Source organism: Hibiscus syriacus, unplaced genomic scaffold (genome assembly GCF_006381635.1).
Source record: "Hibiscus syriacus cultivar Baekdansim isolate YM2019G1 unplaced genomic scaffold, ASM638163v2 tig00117016_pilon, whole genome shotgun sequence".
Lineage (NCBI taxonomy): Eukaryota > Viridiplantae > Streptophyta > Magnoliopsida > Malvales > Malvaceae > Hibiscus > Hibiscus syriacus.
The window spans coordinates 511904-532929 of record NW_024063525.1 but is presented as its reverse complement, the minus strand read 5'-3'; the positions used below and the strand labels follow the sequence as shown (position 1 = coordinate 532929).

General features: G+C 33.3%; 2 long non-coding RNA genes across 2 annotated transcripts; both read left to right on the top strand.

Moving 5' to 3' along the window:
- Positions 1-243: 243 nt before the first annotated feature.
- LOC120195480 lies at positions 244-19123 on the top strand. Its single transcript, XR_005523059.1, has 4 exons — positions 244-254; positions 7337-7339; positions 18700-18833; positions 19042-19123. It is a non-coding gene; the product is annotated as an uncharacterized LOC120195480 (long non-coding RNA).
- Positions 19124-20002: 879 nt separating this feature from the next.
- On the top strand, positions 20003-20364 carry LOC120195533. Its single transcript, XR_005523064.1, has 2 exons — positions 20003-20084; positions 20208-20364. It is a non-coding gene; the product is annotated as an uncharacterized LOC120195533 (long non-coding RNA).
- Positions 20365-21026: the final 662 nt, after the last annotated feature.

Here is a 21026-nt window from a genome sequence, read left to right as displayed (position 1 = left end):
GCAAGATCGAGGCTATTGTGAATTGAAAACGACCCAAGAATGTCTCTGAGATCCGCAGTTTCTTGGGCTTGGCTGGATATTATTGACGTTTTGTTGAGGGTTTCTCGATCATTGCTGCTCCTTTGACAAAGCTGTTAAGGAAGAACGTGCCGTTTGATTGGGAAGAGGCACAACAAGAGAGCTTTGAGAAATTAAAGGCGGTTTTGACTCAAGCACCAATATTGATTCAACCAGAGTCCGGGAAGGATTTTACAGTGTATAGTGATGCTTCGCATTCAGGACTTGGATGTGTTCTAATGCAGGAAGGTAAGGTGGTGGCTTATGCGTCCCGTCAACTGCGACCACATGAGTGTAATTATCCAACTCATGATTTGGAGTTAGCAGCAGTGATTTTTGCCTTGAAAATTTGGAGACACTATCTTTACGGAGAGAAGTGTTATATTTTCACTGATCATAAGAGCTTAAAGTATCTTCTGACCCAGAAGGAGCTTAATTTGAGACAACGACGCTGGCTAGAGCTTCTAAAGGATTATGATTGTGTGATTGATTATCACCCTGGTAAAGCTAACATTGTGGCGGATGCTCTAAGTCGAAAGACGATAGCGGAGTTGAGGTCTTTAATGGCCAGGATGAATTTATATGACGATGGCACTTTGTTAGCAGAATTACAAATTAAGATGACTTAGGTTGATGAAATTAAAGTTAAGCAGCCCCTTGATAGCTCCTTGCTATCTATCTTTGAGCAAGTAGAGCATGGGACAATCACAGATTACGCCCTTGATCAGGATGAAGTTTTATGCCTTAAGGGTCGATGTTGTGTGCTTGATGATGCTGAGTTGAGGCAGATTATTCTTAAAGAGGCTCATAGTAGTCCATATGCTATGCACCCCAGTGGAGATAAGATGTACCAGAATTTGAGGGAGAGGTATCATTGGGTCGGCATGAAGAAGGACATCTCAGATTTTGTGGCAAGGTGTTTGACTTGTCAGCAAGTTAAAGTAGAGCATCAACATCCATCAGGTTTGTTACAGCCTATCAAGATTCTTGAATGGAAATGGGAGTGTATTACTATGGATTTTGTTATTGGGTTACTAATGACTCCTTCGAAAAAGGATTCAGTTTGGGTGATTGTTGACAGACTTACAAAGTCAGCTCACTTCATTCCTGTGCGGGTAAATTATACTTTGGACAAGCTGGCGAGATTGTATATTTCAGAGATTGTCAGATTGCATGGTGTTCCATTGTCTATTATTTCTGATCGAGATCCGAGATTTACTTCGAGATTTTGGAAGGTGCTACATATGGCTTTGGGAACAAGATTGAATTATAGTACATCCTTTCACCCACAAACTGATGGTCAATCTGAGAGAGTGATTTAGATTTTGGAGGATATGTTGCGGGGTTGTGTAATTGATTTTCATGGTAGCTGGGAGAACTTTTTGCCGTTGGCTGAATTTGCTTACAATAACAGTTATCAGACCAGCATTCGTATGGCACCCTACGAAGCACTCTATGGGCGTAAATGTCGCACTCCGATATGTTGGACTGAGTTGCGTGAAAGGAAGACTTTGGGACCTGAGTTAGTACGCGAGACGGAGGACACAGTCAAATTGATTCGTGACCGTCTGAAAGAGGCATTTGATAGACAGAAGTCTTATGCAGATCAAAGGAGGAAAGATATTCAGTTTGAAGTTGGAGATCAGGTCTTTTTAAATGTATCACCCTGAAGAAAGTATTGAGATTTGGGCGTAAGGGTAAATTAAGTCCAAGATTTATTGGACCTTTTCGTATATTGAAAAGGATAGGACATGTCGCGTATCAGCTTGAGTTGCCTCCCCAGCTCAGTCGTATTCATGATGTCTTTCATGTATCAATGTTGAGGCGATATCGTCCAGATCCATGTCACATCATTCATGTTGAAGAGGTAAAGTTGAGACCTGATTTGTCATATGAGGAGGAGCCCATTCAGATCTTGGAAAGTGATGAGCGAGTTCTTCGAAATAGACGTATCCCGATGGTAAAAGTTCAATGGAGTAACCGAAGCCCCTCTGAAGCTACTTGGGAGACATTGGAGTCAATGGAGGCTCAGTTTCCTCAACTATTCTCATAAGGTAAATTTTGAGGATGAAATTTCTTGTAGAGGGGGAGAATTGTAACAACCCGAGAAAAAAAATTAAATCGGTGTAATTTGGTGAAATTTAGTGACTAAAATAAAATTTATGAAAATTTATAGGTTATTTTTGACGTTGAAGGAAATTCAGGGACCAAGCCCTGAATTCCTCCAATAAGTGTCGACAGGTTTGATTATAAACCAAACGTGTTTTCTGATTTCAAAATTAGAAAATACTAGCAAATTATAAAATTTCCTCCTCCCGTGCGCTTACTTTCAAAGCCCGATTCCGATGTCGTCCGACTTCCAATCGTCAAATTGAAACCACCATCGTGTTCATCATCGACCCGTGATCAAAACCCAGTAAACCAACTATAGCGAAACGCTGCCAAACGACGTGAATTTCGAGTCAAAGTATCGACTTTTTTAGCACCACCGCCGGAAAAATCTTAAATTCATCTCCGATCGTTGATCGGTTTTCGATACCTCCCGCACCATCGTATTTCTGGTGTCATTCTGAGTCTGACGGTGTCGTCCTTGTCTCCAAGGCGACGGCGCGTGTGGGAGGTGGAACGGTCAAAGATTTGGCCGAGTTGAAATCGAGCTCTCCACCGTTCAAAAACTTGAACCGAGGTTGGTAAGTGTCTCAAAATCGCTTAAAAGAATTTTTGGAAATTTTTGCATGAATTTTTGAAGGCCAGAGGCGGTCTCACGTGCCCCCACGCGCCGCCCCTGCGCGTGGGGAAGATTCGAACTACAGTTTAATGGGTTGATCGATCTGACCCGACCCGACCCGATGACATTCTGAAAATTATTTTGAAAAATGTGACATTTTGGGAATTTTTGTGAAAAATGTGACATTCTGGAATTTTTTTTTGAAAAAATGACATTTCGGTAATTTTTGTGAAAAGGTGACATTCTGGGAATTATTTTGAAAAATGTGACATTTTGGTAATTTTCGAATGTGGACTATTGAATCCCTTTGACCATAACTTTGACCGGCTTTAAACGGCCATTAAACGACCTTTGATTTTGTTCGAGTATACCTATTTTGACATTTTTCAACGTTCCGAATCCGTTTCCAAAGTCTGTTTTTCCAAATTCGAACTCGAAGACCTCCAAATCATCAGTCAAACCCATTGACTTTGATTTTGACCAAGAATTTGAATTTTTGAAAAGTCATAGAATTTGAATTTTTGAAAAGTCATACTTTATGTTTTTCGACGTCCTGATTCTGATTCCGCAATCCGTTTGGTCAAATTCAGACTCGAAATCCTCCAAATTGATAGTCAAACCCAGAAAATGCTTATATACTTAAGAATTTAGCTTTGAACAATTAAGTAAGACTTGGGGCTGATAAATTATTATTGTTTGAAGGTACAAGAGACTCTCTGGATCGTTCGATAGCTCGACCCAGCTCTTCTAGACCAGTTAAACCACGTGTGCCAGTATTCACCCGTAAGATCCGTAAATTTTATGATTTTAGAGATTAATTATGTTACCCATTAGTAATATAGTGTTATTATAAATTAGGTTCGAAAACTGTAGCAGAACGTGGTGAGACTAGCAATCAGTAGATCTACTACTTGAACCTATTATCGAGGTGTGTTCCCTATTTATTACTGAACTGTTTTATTTGTTTTAATAAGTGGTACACTGAATTATTTGGTTATTGTTTTATTGATGCACCGATTTAATGTGATGGTTTATGGATTATGACCGCTATCTGATTTTGTTTTGAAATGGTATATGATTAGCATGTGTATGGATTTATTGAATTTATGTCACGGTGCAATTGAATTTTTGGAATACAAATTTATAAAGTACAGCTCTGATTAAGCTGGAAAATTTTACGGACCTAATATGACTCTTAGGTAGGCTCTGCGGCCCTGAGATCATTCTCGGGTAGGCCCTGCGGCCCTAAGATGTGTTCTTAGGTAGGCCCACGGCCCCAAAATCTATCATGGGTAGGCTCTCAGGCCCTAAGATGTTCCCTTAGGGTAACTCTTTTATGAGATTTACTGTAGTACAATTTTTATGAGATTTACTGCAGTACAATTTTTATGAGATTTACTGGACTATGATTTGTTTAGTGTACCTATCATGATTTTATAGTAATGTTGGGACACACTGAGCCTAGCTCACTTTTCGAAAATGTTTTCCCCTTTTAGATAATGTTGGTTAGATACACCTGATCGAGCACTTGGAGGATCAACATATCTCTTGAAGTATATCGTATTGTAATGTTTTATCTTTTAAGTTGAATTTATTTTGGTAACATGGGCCTTATTTTAAAGTATTGGATTTTATAAAGACTACTCCTTTGCTACTTATATTTGGTTTATCGTAAACTTGGATTTTTAATACATGTTTAAATTAATTTATTTTTATTCATTATATTTATTATTTGTAATTTTTTAGCATATATTATTATAATTTCTTAAACGTCATTTATAATGTGATTTTACTATGATTGAATAATGGTTTCGGAATAATATCTTTAAGAGTCATGAATGTGATTCACTAGACTTAGTCGAAACGCATAGACCGGGTCTAGGGGGTTACAATGAAATTATATGATTTTAATAAAATTGAGTTTATAATAAATCATACTAATTAATATGATTAATTTTTAAATGTTATAATAAAATATTAATTATGATAATTAAATTAATAAATATATTAATTATATTAATTATGATTATTATATTATTATTCTTATGTTATAAATCTTCAATATAAACATTAATTTTATTTTATCTAGAAATTTATGTATTGAACATTATTAATTAAATTAATTATAATGATTACAAGTTATAATAATTTATTGGCATTGAACATGGTTAATAAAATTATTTTAAATGTAAATTATATAGTTTAATTTATGTAAAGAAAATTTATGTAACAATTATAATATATATAAAACATAATATAAAAAGATGAATTTAATTGATATTGATAATATAAATAACATTGGATTTATTACACTTGAATACAATAAAATGAACAAAAAAAGTGTTTTTTAAGCTCTCGGATCTTATAACAAAAGTTTTATAAGGCTAAAAGCCTAACTTTTCTACCAGAAATTTCTTCATCGAGCTTTTGTATCTGTCATCACTCATTTTATCTGGTTGGTGACATGTGTCGTTTTCATATTCTAATATAGTAATATAATAAATGTGTGGGAATTTGTATAATATATAGTATGTATATAGTATATAGTTGGCATATTAGATATTGTCATTTATCATATAGAGTATAATTTTTGCTAGGTGATTGCATATTAAATAATAATTAGTATGTTATATAGTACATATTAAATAATAGTTGCATTGCATATCATATAGCTTCATATCAAATAATTACATATTATATTTGATATTAAATAATTACTATATTACATGGTTTATATTATATAGTTAGTATATACTATATAGTTTGCATGTTAGAATAAATATTCCATATTAATATAACCCATTTTAAATAATAAAAATCCAAAATATAGTTCATTTCATTAGATAATAGTCCATTTACATAGTTTTTCCACATGCTCAAATAAATAGCCCACATTGTTACAAATATATGCATAAATAAATATATATAAAAAATCCTAAATTGCTTGATTCTTAGCCACGGGTGTTGGTTGATTTTCAGGGGAAATTTTGTTGCTTTGAAAAGTCAAAGATGAAGCATTTATGGTGGTGTGGCTTTTTAGGCTATGACATCACCAACCTTGTGAAAAAAAAATACAAACTAATCTCCACCCTTGATTAGCTTTCATCCAAGGGTCACTATTGCTTCAATCTATATAAAAGAAACACAAATTCATGGGAGCCCTTGGATGAGAACCTAGATCCAATGGCTCCCATTAAGCCACATCATGCATCCAAGTGAAAAAGCAAGAAGTAATCTTAACCATTGGATCAAGATTTGATCCAATGGCTAAGATTTCATCATCTAAAGGAGGTGCACTCCCCACCGGTGCGTCCTAACCAGCTGGAGACCTCGTAGGCACGATGCCGACGCGTGGGTATCATGTACTGATTCGATCATCTTCCTCATCAAGTCATCGCCGCGTCGCTGTCGTTCTGCCTTCATTGTGGGTCATGTTTAGAGCATGCAAAAAATCCAAAAAATATTTATATCTCAACTATATAGTTTATATATATATCGTTCATATGTAAACTATATATATTATATAGTATATAAATATCAAATGTAGTATATAGTTTGTATATAAACTATAGTTTTTATATATAGTTCTGTTGAGTTAATCGATTGACGGAATTGGCCAAGAGGGGGGTGAATTGGCAATAAAAATTTTGGTGGAAGCTTTTGCAGAAAATTGAAAGAAATTGCACAGCGATTTAGAGTGGTTCGACTTTCTCAACCAAAGTCTAAGTCCACTACCTTAGCTATCCACACTAAGGATTTTCCACAAATTCACTAATTTTTCTTTCTTTTGAGGACAAAGAGTAACCTTACAAACTCTCAAGAATTTTACCCCAAATTCTTGAGAACACTCTCTCCCAAAGAGAACAATACAAATTTGCAAACTTACAAGGAAATCCTCACAAGGTAGATTGTTTGCACAATTCTAGAACAAAGAAAAAAACACTCAAGAATGAATACAATTGAGCACAATAAGTGTTCTTGAAAGAAAAATGAATATTGAATGAAAAATAGGCTTGAAATGCTCAAACTTGAGGTTTGATGCTTTCTCTTTGATTCTCTCTTGATTCTAATTGCTTGATGTTTCTTGTTCTTGATCAATGGCTTCTAAGCTTGCTTAAATACACCTTGAATCACTTCTGAACGTTGGGGATCATTAATGAAGATAATATAGCCGTTTTAGTGTGAAATCAATTAATAAAACAGTTTGGAGCGTGGGCGGAATCGGTACCCCCTATGGGGAATCGGTTCCCTAATTGTAAAATTCAAATATTTCGACCGTTACACTGGGGGGAACCCGTTTTAGTTTGAAATCAATTAATAAAACAGTTTGGAGCGTGGGCGGAATTGGTACCCCCTATGGGGAATCGGTTCCCTAATTGTAAAATTCAAATATTTCGACCGTTACACTGGGGGGGAATCGTTACCCCCTAGGGGGAATCGGTTCCCTCCGAGCATACTGGAATTCTCGGAGCCAAACCATTCAGGGGGGAATCGGTACCCCCTTGGGGGGAATCAATTTCCTCTGAGCAATCTGGAATTTTTGGCTTTGAGATGGTTCGAAATATTTTTTAAAATCGTTTTGAAATTATTTTAAGATTAAAACTTAATTTTACACTTGAGAAAAGATTAAAAATAACATTTGAAAGATTTGGAGTAATATTTTGATATTCGAATAATTATATCGAATATACTTAGAAAATCTTTTTGGAAAATCTTAAAATTCATTTAACTTAATTTGTTATATCGAAATATCAAAATGTTTTCAACAATCTCCCCCTTTTTGATATAACAAAACATTTTAGTAATTTTAAGATTTTGAAATCAAAAACGATGTTTTTGAAAAATTACTCCCCCTTACTTTAACACTTCTCCCATTTAAAATATTTAACACTTCTCCCTTTTTTTTTTAAATCAAAAAGATTCGTAAAAGATTTTAAACAAGGTTTTTGAAATCATTTAGCCAATTTGATTATAGTTTAAGCTGCTAAGATCACAATCAAGAGAAACGTTAGCTATTAGTTTCATAATCAATATTCATAAACAATGTGATATGGCAAAATTGGTCATATATCTAACATGCTGCAAATGATACAATAAATTTAATTAAACCAAATATATAAATTCAAACATCCAAACAAATCCAAAGTCTAACAATCCACAAAATGTTGAAACAATAATCTTTTAGTTCAAAGTTTTAAAGTTAAACACATAATTAAACATCCGGATCGGGAGGAGGAAAACGTGCTCGCATAGCGGTCATCTCGTGTGAGAGTGCATCAATACGTTCATTCATCGAAGCGTTGTTTGTGCGCATCTCTCGGAGGATTTCTAATTGTTGAGCTCCCATTGTGGATAAATGGGACTCTATAGAAGTAAAGCGCGAATCCATGGTCGCATATCGGAAATCAAATGTCTCCATAAAGGATTGAAAATATGGAGGCATTTGATGCGTTTGTTGTGCTTGATCCTCGGGCTACTCAGGCTCATCTCCGGCTTCATCGATGTCTCGCATTAATTGTTGAAGCTCGGGATCATCATCAGTTTCTGGTTGAGCTTGTGAAGAACTAGCTCCCGGAGTATTTTCAGACGATCGAACCCATTCACCGGTTTCCTTATCCTTTATCCATCCCGCTCTTGTTAAAGAAAGAAGATTAATTTGTTTCTTTAGAGTAAATGATGTATCTAGACCTACTCTAAGCCCAGCTTTAGAAAATAGGTTACTCAAAATGCAACCGTAAACTAGAGATGAACATAGTTTCTTATTAGGTACAAGGTTTACGGTTTCAACAATTTCAGCAAAAATGATCTGAGGTAGGTTTATTTTAATACCGTTTTCAAAACAATGAAACCACCAAAGATCCAAGAATCTAAGAGTAGAATAACGACCTCCGGATGGTCGAAACCACCAAGAAATCATTAGATGAAGAAAACGTTCATGAAGGTCTAAGACACTTGCACTATATCTTCTTTTATAACGAGATCCTAAGATTTGCTTTTCATTTGAAATACCATCATTATCTAATCCGAATGCATTGCTATGTAAGCCGAGTCAATATATAAGAATTGTCCTAGGAGGTAGGAACGAATTCCTATGGTTTCGATTTCAGTTCGGTTTTTAACACAAACGGAATTAGAATAGAAAATACGAACAAGTTGATGGTAAATAATGGGTTCAAGTTCAAAGAGTTTGTCAAATTTCCACTCTTGTAAAAGAGGAAGATATTTAAAATTAATATCTGACATAGCTTGACGAGAAGGGATACGTTCTTCTCTAATTTTGTAAGAATCGAAATATTGATAATACCAAAAACGATGATTTCTAGGACCAGGATGATTGAAGCACGAGTTTTGGATAGTCAAATTAGGATCAATGTGATTAGGATTAGGAATTGGAATTTCAGGAATAGGAGGAGGATTTGGAGGTGGATTTGGTTGACGGTGTGAGCGACTAGATGATGACCTAGCTCGTTTAGGATTGGACATGGTTTAGGAAATCTGAATAGAATGGATAACCTGCAATTTTGAAAACACTTGTATGAAATTCAATCAATCCCAAAACTCAATTGAGTCCTCAATAATTCAAGGTTCTCTAAATCAATCCTAATGGGCAAAGTTTTTGAAAACTTTTGAAAAATACGGTTTTGAGAAACAATATATGTATAGTTTTCATAACAACAACATAATTCAATCAAAACACAATAATTTGATTTTTTTATTTCGAAAATTTCAATAATTTTTAGAAAATTCTTGTGATTTTGATAAAATTAGTTGTAATATCTAGTTTCTAATCACTAAACAATCAATGCCCGATCACTATTTCTATCTAGAACTAATTAAAACTAGTCTTATGTTCAAAATCAATGAAATAGAGAGTTTAGAAAATTTTACCTTGAAGGATGATATTGAGTGGATTTTGATGTTGTTTGCACGATTTTAATGATGATAGCAAGTTTAGAAGATGATATTTGAAGTGAATTCCGATTAAAACCGATGATTTGAGGCAAAAATGGAGATTTGAGAGTTTAGAGAGGAGAAATGGCAGAAGGAAGAAGAAGAAGAGGGTTTGAGCAAAAATGTGAGGTTCTGCCCGATAAATCCAGAACCCCAGGGGGTATCGATTCTCCTAGGGGGAATCGGTTCCCTCATGGGGGTATCAATTCCCTCTACACCAAAATGCTAAAATACGATTTTAAACACACAAAATGCTAAATTAATTTTATCTAGTGGTATTGGCAACTCATATATTGAAAATTAATCATGTTCAAACAATCAAATTATTCTTTAAACGATATTTGAACATAAAATTAATTTTTCATCAAGAATCATAAACTCCCCCTAACTAATAGAAATGAATGCAATTAAAAATTAGCATTTTTCATTTAGTCTTAAAAGTGCTAAAATTATTTTAAACACTAAGTGAAGATAGGTTGGTTAAACCTAATTCTCTAAGTGTCCAAAATCTTTCCTTGTCTAAAGGTTTTGTAAAGATATCCGCTAATTGGTGCAAAGTATCAACAAATTCTAGAACTACATCTTCCTTAGTGACATGGTCTCTAATGAAGTGATGTCTTATTTCAATATGCTTAGTTCTAGAGTGTTGGATGGGATTTTTAGTGAGACAAATAGCACTAGTATTGTCACACTTGATAGGAATGGTACCAACTTGAATTCCATAATCAAAAAGTTATTGTTTCATTCATAAAACTTGTGCACAACAACTACCAGCTGAAATGTATTCGGCTTTAGTGGTAGATAATGCAACACAATTTTGTTTCTTTGAAAACCAAGAAATCAACATATTTCCAAGGAATTGGCAAGTACCGGAGGTGCTTTTCCTATCTAATTTGCATCCTCCATAATCCGCATCAGAAAAAGCATGCAAGCTAAAGCTAGAGTCTCTAGGATACCAAAGTCCTAAACTAGGAGTGTCCTTAAGGTATCTAAAGATTCTCTTAACAGCTAGTAAATGTGATTCCTTAGGGCATGATTGAAATCTAGCACATAAGCAAACACTAAACATAATGTCCGGTCTACTTGCAGTTAGATAAAGTAGAGATCCAATCATTGACCTATATAATTTAACATCTACACATTTACCTCCTTCATCTAAGTCAAGCTTTGTTGAAGAGCTCATTGGAGTGTCATGAGGTTTGCCATTTTCCAGTCTAAACTTCTTGAGCATATCTTTGACGTACTTAGCTTGATTGATGAAGATGCCATCTTTTCTTTACTTGATTTGGAGTCCCAAGAAAAATGAGAGCTCCACCATCATGCTCATTTCGAATTCACTTTGCATTAGCTTGGAAAATTCTTGGCAAAGAACATCATTAATAGAACCAAATATTATATCATCAACATAAATTTGAACTACTAATAAATCTTTACCTTTATGCTTTAAAAACAATGTAGTGTCAACCTTCCCTTTTGAAAAACCTTTTTCAATTAAAAAATTTGACAATCTTTCATACCAAGCTCTTGGAGCTTGTTTTAAACCATAAAGTGCTTTTGTCAATTTAAGAACATGATCCGGAAATTTTGAATCTTCAAAACCTGGAGGTTGTTCCACATACACTTCTTCTTTTATAAAACCATTTAAAAATGCACTTTTAACATCCATTTGATATAATTTAAATTCATGAAAACATGCAAATGCTAGTAACATTCTAATTGCTTCCATCCTAGCTACGGGAGCGTATGTTTCATCATAGTCTATGCCCTCTTCTTGAGTATACCCTTGAGCAACAAGTCTAGCCTTGTTTCTCACTATATTACCACTCTCATCAAGCTTATTCCTAAATACCCATCTAGTACCTAAAGTAGATTTATTACTAGGCCTTTCAACTAATGTACATACTTTACTTCTCTCAAATTGATTTAATTCTTCTTGCATAGCCATAATCCAATGATCATCATTTAATGTTTCTTTAATATTTTTAGGCTCTATGCATGAAATAAATGCAACATAAATACAAATATTTCTAAGAGAAGATCGAGTTGTTACCCCTTTGGATGGATCACCTATAATCTCACCATCATTGACATAGTTGTACTCTCTTGGATAAGATACTTCCCTTTCTTCAATGGTTGGATTCTCGAGGGGATCATGAGTTTCCTCATCTTTCGTTTCTTCTTTTGATGATGATTCTCCAACGTCGTGTCTAACGTCATTTGTATTTATAATACTTACATCATCATTAACACAAGAATCCTTCCTCGGAAGGGGATTATCATCGAAAACAACATGTATAGACTCTTCTACAACTAAAGTTCTTTTATTAAATACTCGATAAGCTTTAGAATTTAAGGAATAACCCATAAAAATTCCTTCATTACTTTTAGCATCAAATTTGCCAAGATTTTCTTTACCGTTGTTCAAAACAAAACATTTATTTCCAAAAGGATGAAAATAGCTAATGTTAGGCTTTTTATTTTTGAAAATTTCATATGGAGTTTTATTTAAAATTGGCCTAATCATTACTCGATTTACAACATAACAAGCGGTATTTGTGGCTTCCGCCCAAAAATATTTTGGCAAATTATTTTCACAAAGCATGGTTCTAGCCATTTCTTCTAAAGTTCGATTTTTCCTCTCAACAACTCCATTTTGTTGAGGGGTTCTAGGTGCTGAAAAATTGTGACTAATACCATTAGAATTACAAAACTCAGTAAATCCAAGATTTTCAAATTCAGTGCCATGATCACTCCTAACGCTAGTTATAGAGTAACCTTTATCGTTTTGGATTACTTTTGAAAATGTGATGAATTTTTCTAATGCATCATCTTTAGTACTTAAGAATAGAACCCAAGTATATCTAGAATAGTCATCTACCAAGACAAATGCATATTGTTTTCCACCCAAGCTAGTAGTCCTAGTTGGCCCAAAAAGATCTATATGGATCAATTGTAATACTCTACTAGTTGATACGTCATTAATAGATTTAAAAGAAACTCGTTTTTGTTTTCCTTTAGCACAAGCATCACAAATTTTATCATTATCAAATTTAAGCTTAGGCAACCCTCGAACTAAATCACCTTGAATTAGCCGTTGAAAAACACTCATACTAGCATGTCCTAGTCTCCTATGCCATAACCAACTATCATGTTCATCCTTAGCAACTAGGCACAAATTAGTCATATCAATAGAATCTAAATGCACCATGTATATGTTTCCTATTCTATGACCAACAAGCATAATCTGATTAGATGCAATGTCAATGACTTTACAACCATTAATATCAAACATGACATTGAATCCTTTATCAAAAAATTGACTAATACTCAAAAGATTATGCTTTAATCCATTCACATATAAAACATTCTTAATTTGTATGGAAGAGGTATTACCGATAGTACCAATACCTTCAATGTGACCTTTTGAATCATCACCAAAAGTCACTTCCCCTCCATTTTTGGCGTTAAGCTCAATGAACCGGCTTTTGTCTCCGGTCATGTGTCTTGAGCATCCACTATCAAGGTACTATGAATTTGAATTTGTTTCCCATGCCTTGTAGCAATGCTTGTTTTCCTACAAACATAGATTAATTTCTAATTTTTGGTACCCAAATTCTTTTGGGTCCATATTCATTAGTTTCCAAAATTCTAGTCCACTTAGGTATCCATTTGTGTAGGATATCTTTATCTTTAGTAGTAATGAGCTTTTTAGGAACCCATATACTTCTAACGGTTTTTCCATTAGAGGTTCTTTGGGGACCTCTATGATTGTAGTTTTTAAAACTTTTTCTAACAAAGTTGGATTTTGAATTTTCTCCATTTTCAAAACGTTTTGTTCCAACTTTATCAAAAGAAGCTTTAAGATCATCAATTTTCTTTTGATGATCATCATTGACCTTTGAAAGTAAATTTTGCAAATTTAAAATTTTCTTTTCAAACTCTTCTAGTTTGATTTGCAAATATTTGATTTTACTTTCAAGATCGTTGTTGGTTTTGGATATGAGTTTATTTTCATTTTTCAATTTTGAAACATCATTTTTATATTTTAAAAACAATTTCTCATAATCCGAAGTCAACCCATTATATTCCTCTAATAGCTCATCGTAGGATAAATCATCAAAATCAGATGAGTTAGAGGTTACCTTAGAATCTTCCCCGAATGCCATTAAGCACAAGTTTGCTACTTCTTGTTCCTCTTCATCGGAACCTTCTTCATCGCTCCATGTAGCCACATGAGCCTTGTGCTTATTCTTTGATTGACCATCTCTCTTCAATTATGGGCAATCATATTTGACATGCCCCAGCTTTTTGCATTCATAGCAAATGATCGGGTCATTCTCTTTTGGTTCATTTTTGAGGCCTTCATTTCATTTGAATTTTCTTCCTCGGTAAGGTCTCATCATTTTTCTGAACCGTTTGGCAAACAATGCCATTTCCTCGTCATCGTCATCTTCATCCGAATCACTCTCATTTTTTGTGGATTTGATAGGAACTCCAATGTTTTTCTTCTTCTCCTTCTCCTTTGGTGTCTCTTCAATCTTATCAAGGTCCACCTCATCTTCAAGCATCATTTCATGAGTGAGGAGTGAACCGATTAACTCTTCAACAGTTAAGGATGTTAGATCCTTAGACTTAATGATTGCCGTCTTCTTTGATTGCCACGACTTTGGGAGGGAGTAGACTAACTTCCTCACAAGCTTTTCATATGAAATGATCTCTCCATATGATTTGAGACCATTGGCAATTGTTGAGAATCTATCCGTCATAGCTTTGATATCTTTATTTGGTTTCATCCAGAAATTTTCATAGCTATGCGTTAGAATACTAATTTTATTCTTTACCTCATCGGTACCTTCATGAGTGACTTGAAGTTTGTCCCATATTTCTTTGGCGGTTGTACAAGATGAAACTCTTCCGTATTCATCTGGTCCAAGAGCACAAAATATGATATAGATGGCTTTGGAGTTGAGCTGGAACATTTTTGTCTCTCATTCACTCCATAATCTTGGATGAGTGAGAGGCTTGAAGTATCCATCTTCTATGACATTCCATGCTCCCATGTCACTTGCTTGAATGAAGTACATCATCCTATTTTTTCAATAGGCATAATTAGCCCCATTGAAGAAATGAGGCTTGTTGACGGGCATCGAATCAAGACTGGAGTCGAAGTTTGAAGTAGAGGCCATTGATGACTTTGATTATCGATGTAACTCTTCCCGAATCGACTCAAGAGGCGATTAAACCTTCAAATGGGTTAGGCTATGATGCCAATTGTTGAGTTAATCGATTGACGGAATTGGCCAAGAGGGGGGTGAATTGGCAATAAAAATTTTGGTGGAAGCTTTTGCAGAAAATTGAAAGAAATTGCATAGTGATTTAGAGTGGTTCGACTTTCTCAACCAAAGTCTACGTCCACTACCTTAGCTATCCACACTAAGGATTTTCCACAAATTCACTAATTTGTCTTTCTTTTGAGGACAAAGAGTAACCTTACAAACCCTCAAGAATTATACCCCAAATTCTTGAGAACACTCTCTCCCAAAGAGAACAATACAAATTTGCAAATTTACAAGGAAATCCTTACAAGGTAGATTGTTTGCACAATTCTAGAACAAAGAAAAGAACACTCAAGAATGAATACAATTGAGCACAATAAGTGTTCTTGAAAGCAAAATGAATATTGAATGAAAAATAGGCTTGAAATGCTCAAACTTGAGGTTTGATGCTTTCTCTTTGAGTCTCTCTTGATTTTAATTGCTTGATGTTTCTTCTTCTTGATCAATGGCTTCTAAGCTTGCTTAAATACACCTTGAATCACTTCTGAACGTTGGGGATCATTAATGATGATAATATAGTCGTTTTAGTGTGAAATCAATTAATAAAACAGTTTCGAGCTTGGGGGGAAACGATACCCCCTATGGGGAATCGATTCCCTAAGTGTAAAATTCAAATATTTCGACCGTTACACAGGGGGAAATCGGTACCCCCAGGGGGGAATCGGTTCCCTCCGAGCATACTGGAATTATCGGAGCCAAACCATTCAGGGGGGAATCAATACCCCCTTGGGGGGGAATCGGTTCCCTCTGAGCAATCTGGAATTTTTGGCTTTGAGATGGTTCGAAATATTTTGTAAAATCGTTTTGAAATTATTTTAAGATTAAAACTTAATTTTACACTTGAGTAAGGATTAAAAATAACATATGAAAGATTTGGAGTAATATTTTGATATTCGAATAATTATACTGAATATACTTAGAAAATCTTTTTGGAAAATCTTAAAATTCATTTAACTTAATTTGTTATATCGAAATATCAAAAAGTTTTCAACAAGTTCATATGTAAAATATATAGTTTATATATTTAGTATATACTATATAAATAGTTTATTAATTAATGTATTCAACTATGTAGTATTCATACATATAGTATATACTTTGAATTTATATAGTATAAATTATATAAGTATAAACTATATTATATAGTATATTAATATCAACTATAGTGTATAGTATATAAATATCAACTATAGTATATAGTATATAAATATAAGCTATAGTTTATATATATAGTATATACTATATAAATAGTTTATATAGTTCATTAATAAATTATATATATATAGTTCATATGTAAACTATATAGTTTATATATGTAGTATATACTATATAAATAGTTTATTAATTAATGCATTCAACTATATAGTATTCATACATATAGTATATACTTTGAATTTATATAGTATAAATTATATTATATAGTATATAAATATCAACTATATTATATAATATACCAATATCAATTATAGTATATAGTTTATATATATAATATATAGTATATAAATATCAACTATATTATATAATATATAAATATAAACTATATTTATGTATATAGTATATACTATACAAATAGTTTTTATAGTTCATTAATAAACTATATATATAGTTCATATGTAAATTATATAGTCTATATAGTTTCTATATGTAGTATATACTACATAAATAATTTATATATACTAATGAACTATATAGTTTATGAATATAAATTATATATATTATAGTTCATATATATACACTACATAGTTTATCTATATATATACATTATAATTGTTTTAATTTTTTTTCTTAACTTTTGTAATGAATGCAATTTACTCTATTTTTCAAATTTGCTTCACATTTTACAATTATTCTGATTTCATTCTTTTGTGTTCTTTACTTTATTTAAATTTTAATTCGTTCATTTTCATATTTATTCAATTTAGTCATTAAATTTATAGTTGCATATGAATTTGGCCCACTTTTATTTCTTATTTGTATTTTTGTAATTAGCCCATAACTTTTTAAATGGGTATAATTTAGTCCTTTTCTATATTAATTTCAACCTCACATTTTAAAATCATTTCGATTTGGTCCCTCATCAATGTGTGTTGTTTAATTTATTTAAATTTTTATTTGTAATTTCATATTTGTTCAATTTAGTCCTTAATTTTATATTTTTCATAAAATTGATCCATGATTATTTATATTCTTAGTAATTTACTCTAAGGCCCCGTTTGGTTCAGGGTATATTTATTTCCTGGGAGGAATGTTGTTTTCCTAGATGAATATACCCATGTTTGGATGGGCTATATTACCAAGTGTCAGTAAAAAATTAATACCAATAGTGATTTTTTTTACTGATTTCCCGGGAATGTTTATCCCTTATCTCCTTGAGGTATTTGCTTAGATATTTGCTTCTGGCATTCATATTTCAGTTTTTATTTTCAACATATTTCTTGGTTATGGGTTTGTGTTCTCAAAATTGAAATCCCTAAACTGTAAAACGTTTATTCCTTCCTCACACTCCACCGTTCTAGCCTCCAGCTGTGCGCTCTCGGTTCGTAGTCGTCAACGGTTGCCGGGTCATCGCAGCAGAAGAAAGATAGGAAGAAGAATTTAGCTCGCTCCCTTTGCAAAGCCACTCGCTGGCAAAAAATCTATGTAAGAAAACCAAGCTCGTCCACAAAGGTTTTTTTTTAATTTGTTCTTTTAATCAAAATCATTATATGCAAATTTTAGCCGTGAACATAGTTTCTTCCTTTGTTAGAAATTGTTTGTCGGTGACCACCATTGACTAATAAGGTTCCCACAGCTGTGTTGTTTTTACTACATTTGATTCTTCCCAAACAATATCCATTCCAAACAATAACCAAAAACTAAATATTTCAAGTTGTTAGAGTTTATGATCCGAATTCTGTAACAATTCCGCAGCTGACAACAAATTACATGTATGCATCAAACATTAACGTTAGTTTTTCAAAAGATAGCAAGATGAACAAAATCCAAAGAATCCAATTGCGAAAACTAACCTATCCAAAAGACAGATAAAATGATTCTAAAACATAGCGATTAAAGCTTAACCAACTCTGATTAAATTATAAAATGTCGACCGGTGCATGCTAGAATAGAAGGTGTCATTCTCTGGTCGGGGGTCATTAGGTTGAAACATAGGTGTTCTGTAAGGAATCCAGAGCAAGAACAAATGGCAAAAGAGATATCATTGTTTTGTTTTAATGGAAGGGATTTGAAGTGTTATCCAGAAATGGTTGAGCATTTACTTTTCCTTCTTTTGGTTTGTTTAAGTGGTCCTTCAGGAAAAGGTGTGGGAGTTGTTCCTTGAATTTGACAAGCTTGATTATTATTATGAGTGTAAACCATTCGAGTTAAGCTTAAATTAGGCTCCTTTTTCAACTCAAGCTTAAGCATTAATCAACAATAGTTAAAACCCGAACAACTTGTCGGTATACATATCTATGTACCTTTATTCCCTGCAAAAGGAAAAGGTTGTTTTTCTGTAATATGTTCTTAGTTAATTCATTTTTTTGTGCTCTGCAAATCTGCCATTTTTTCTTTTGATGTGATTGATGGTTTGGCAATTGGCATTGATGAAATTCTTAAAAGACACATCTCTTGTGATTTCACTTGAAGTGATACAGTAATTTGGTGATTGCTTGTAGTACCGCGAAGAAATGAAGCGTACTGGAGTTCCAGTTACAAAGCATATTTTTATGGCACAAATAAATGCATATGCAGCTTGTGGGCAAATTGAGAAGGCAAAACAGGTACGTATGCATTTAGCACTTAACAACTATAGAAGTCGTATACTTCTCATCTGTTAAATAAGCATGTCAAACTAATAAATGTAACTCACGTACATAAAGAAATCCTTTGTGAGTACCTAATTATATGGAATATATTTCAAGTACAATTTATGCATTAAACCCATTTTGATGTCTCTTATGGTCTTAAAGGATCTATTTTATATTTTAGGTAGTCTTGGACAAAATGATACATGTTTGCAGCATAAATGAAATCAAGAGTGTGCTCGTGTCAGCTCTTGCATTGAATGGGATGATGCCTAATTCATTCCTTTACAAGGAAATCAAGCAAAATGGGGGGACTTTGGAACCTAAAGTTGCTATCGCTCTCATTGTAAGTTTACGACATAACCTTTGTTTTCTTTTTTCCTATAACTGCAATAATCTTAATTATCATCTTTACTATCTCTTGGGAGCATTTTACATCCGAGGGAGAGTTGAGTATATTACTTCAAGTACTGGAGGAAATACAGGATCCAGACTATTGGGTTGATGGATGTTGCAGACTAGTCTTACATTGTGTTAGAAATAAGCACTTAAGGTTGGATAACTCAATAATTTTCATTTTCTGGGGAATTTATCTACTCTACCTAGTTTTCTCATTGATCAAACTCTTTATATAGTAATCTTTTATCTTCATTTTTTTAATTGATTGTTTGATCTTAGATCGGCTATTGATTTGCTCAAGCAGCTTAATGATAAGCTTCATACCAATGATTTGGCTATGGAAGCTGTTTTCGACGAGGTTTTTTCCTATTCTCTTTCTTGATTTTGTGTATACATCTTGCTTTTAATGCCCTTACCCATCTTAGTATGGTTGAAACTCGAAAAAGAAACTTGAACACTTGGTAGTTGCACTCAGTCATTAGAAGACAACAAGGGGGGCTTTCTATCTCCAAATGTATGCGAGTTTTTACAAATGTTGGTTGGCAAATATTTTATGCCTTTTTCTTTTCTGCACCTCTCATTAATATGTTATCTCGTGTGTTTATCTGAATGCATTTGCCTTACATGGTTCCATCTCTTAATTGAATATATATTCTGTGTAATTGTTGAGAAACAACCTAATTATTTAAGGCTTGTCCTCCTCTTCTCGTAAAAGTCTTGACTTTCTCCTTACTTCTTGCTAAACTCAAAACATTTACAGAACTCTCTTTTAATTTGGAGTGAATATCAGGCAGCTAGCCTTCGTTTCAATGTTTTAACATTCTTAAGGTTAGTAATCCTCCCTCAGTCTTCTTTTCTCGGCTTTGTTGCTTTGTTTTTAAAGTCTATGTATAACCATTTCATCAACCAGTCGTCTCCTTTGATGGATTGAATTGTTGTGTTCTCTTGCAGGATGTATCAAGTCCTTTTGGCTTCAGGAGATCCCAAGTCTGCGAAGAGTTTGCTAACTAAGATTCCGATGGACGACCCGCACGTTCGATGCATTATCAAGGCATGTCAAGAGACTTATGTTCAGTCATCGAGCATGACAAAGACAAAGAAGCAGAAGCTGAAGAATAAAACATGAGAAATACAATCATCCATGAAATAGTTAACATGAAGGAAAGCTAGAGGAATCTACATGTCTTGATTAAAATGTGTAAATGACATTGATCAAGGGAATTGTACCCTAATGAAATCCTTAATTAATGTAGTGGACATGGATGATCATTTATGAAAGTTTTAGCAACAAATTGAAGCAGTGAAATTTAACTTGTCAAATTTGAATCCAAACATGAAAATGATTCGAACAAATATACTTATTTGTTATATCGAAATATCAAAATGTTTTCAACAATATTATCGATGAATTTTTATATAAATAATTTTTATTTAAATATTTAGAATTTCACTTGTTAAAAAATATAGAACAAGGACAATTTGGTAAAATATACATTCCAGTAATCTTTTATTCCTTCAACCAAACACTGTAATCTTACATTTCTGCCAAACAAACCAAATATAGTAATGTAACATTCCCAGTAATCCTATTCCATGGTAATCTTTTATTCCCAATGGTAATATTATATTCCGTGAACCAAACGCACTCTAAATCATATACAATTACCAATTGTAATTCAATGTTCACAAAAGACAAAAAAAATTAATCCAAAAATAAAAATTAACCCGATTTAAACTCAATCCATATATGATAAAGATCCGAACTGAATT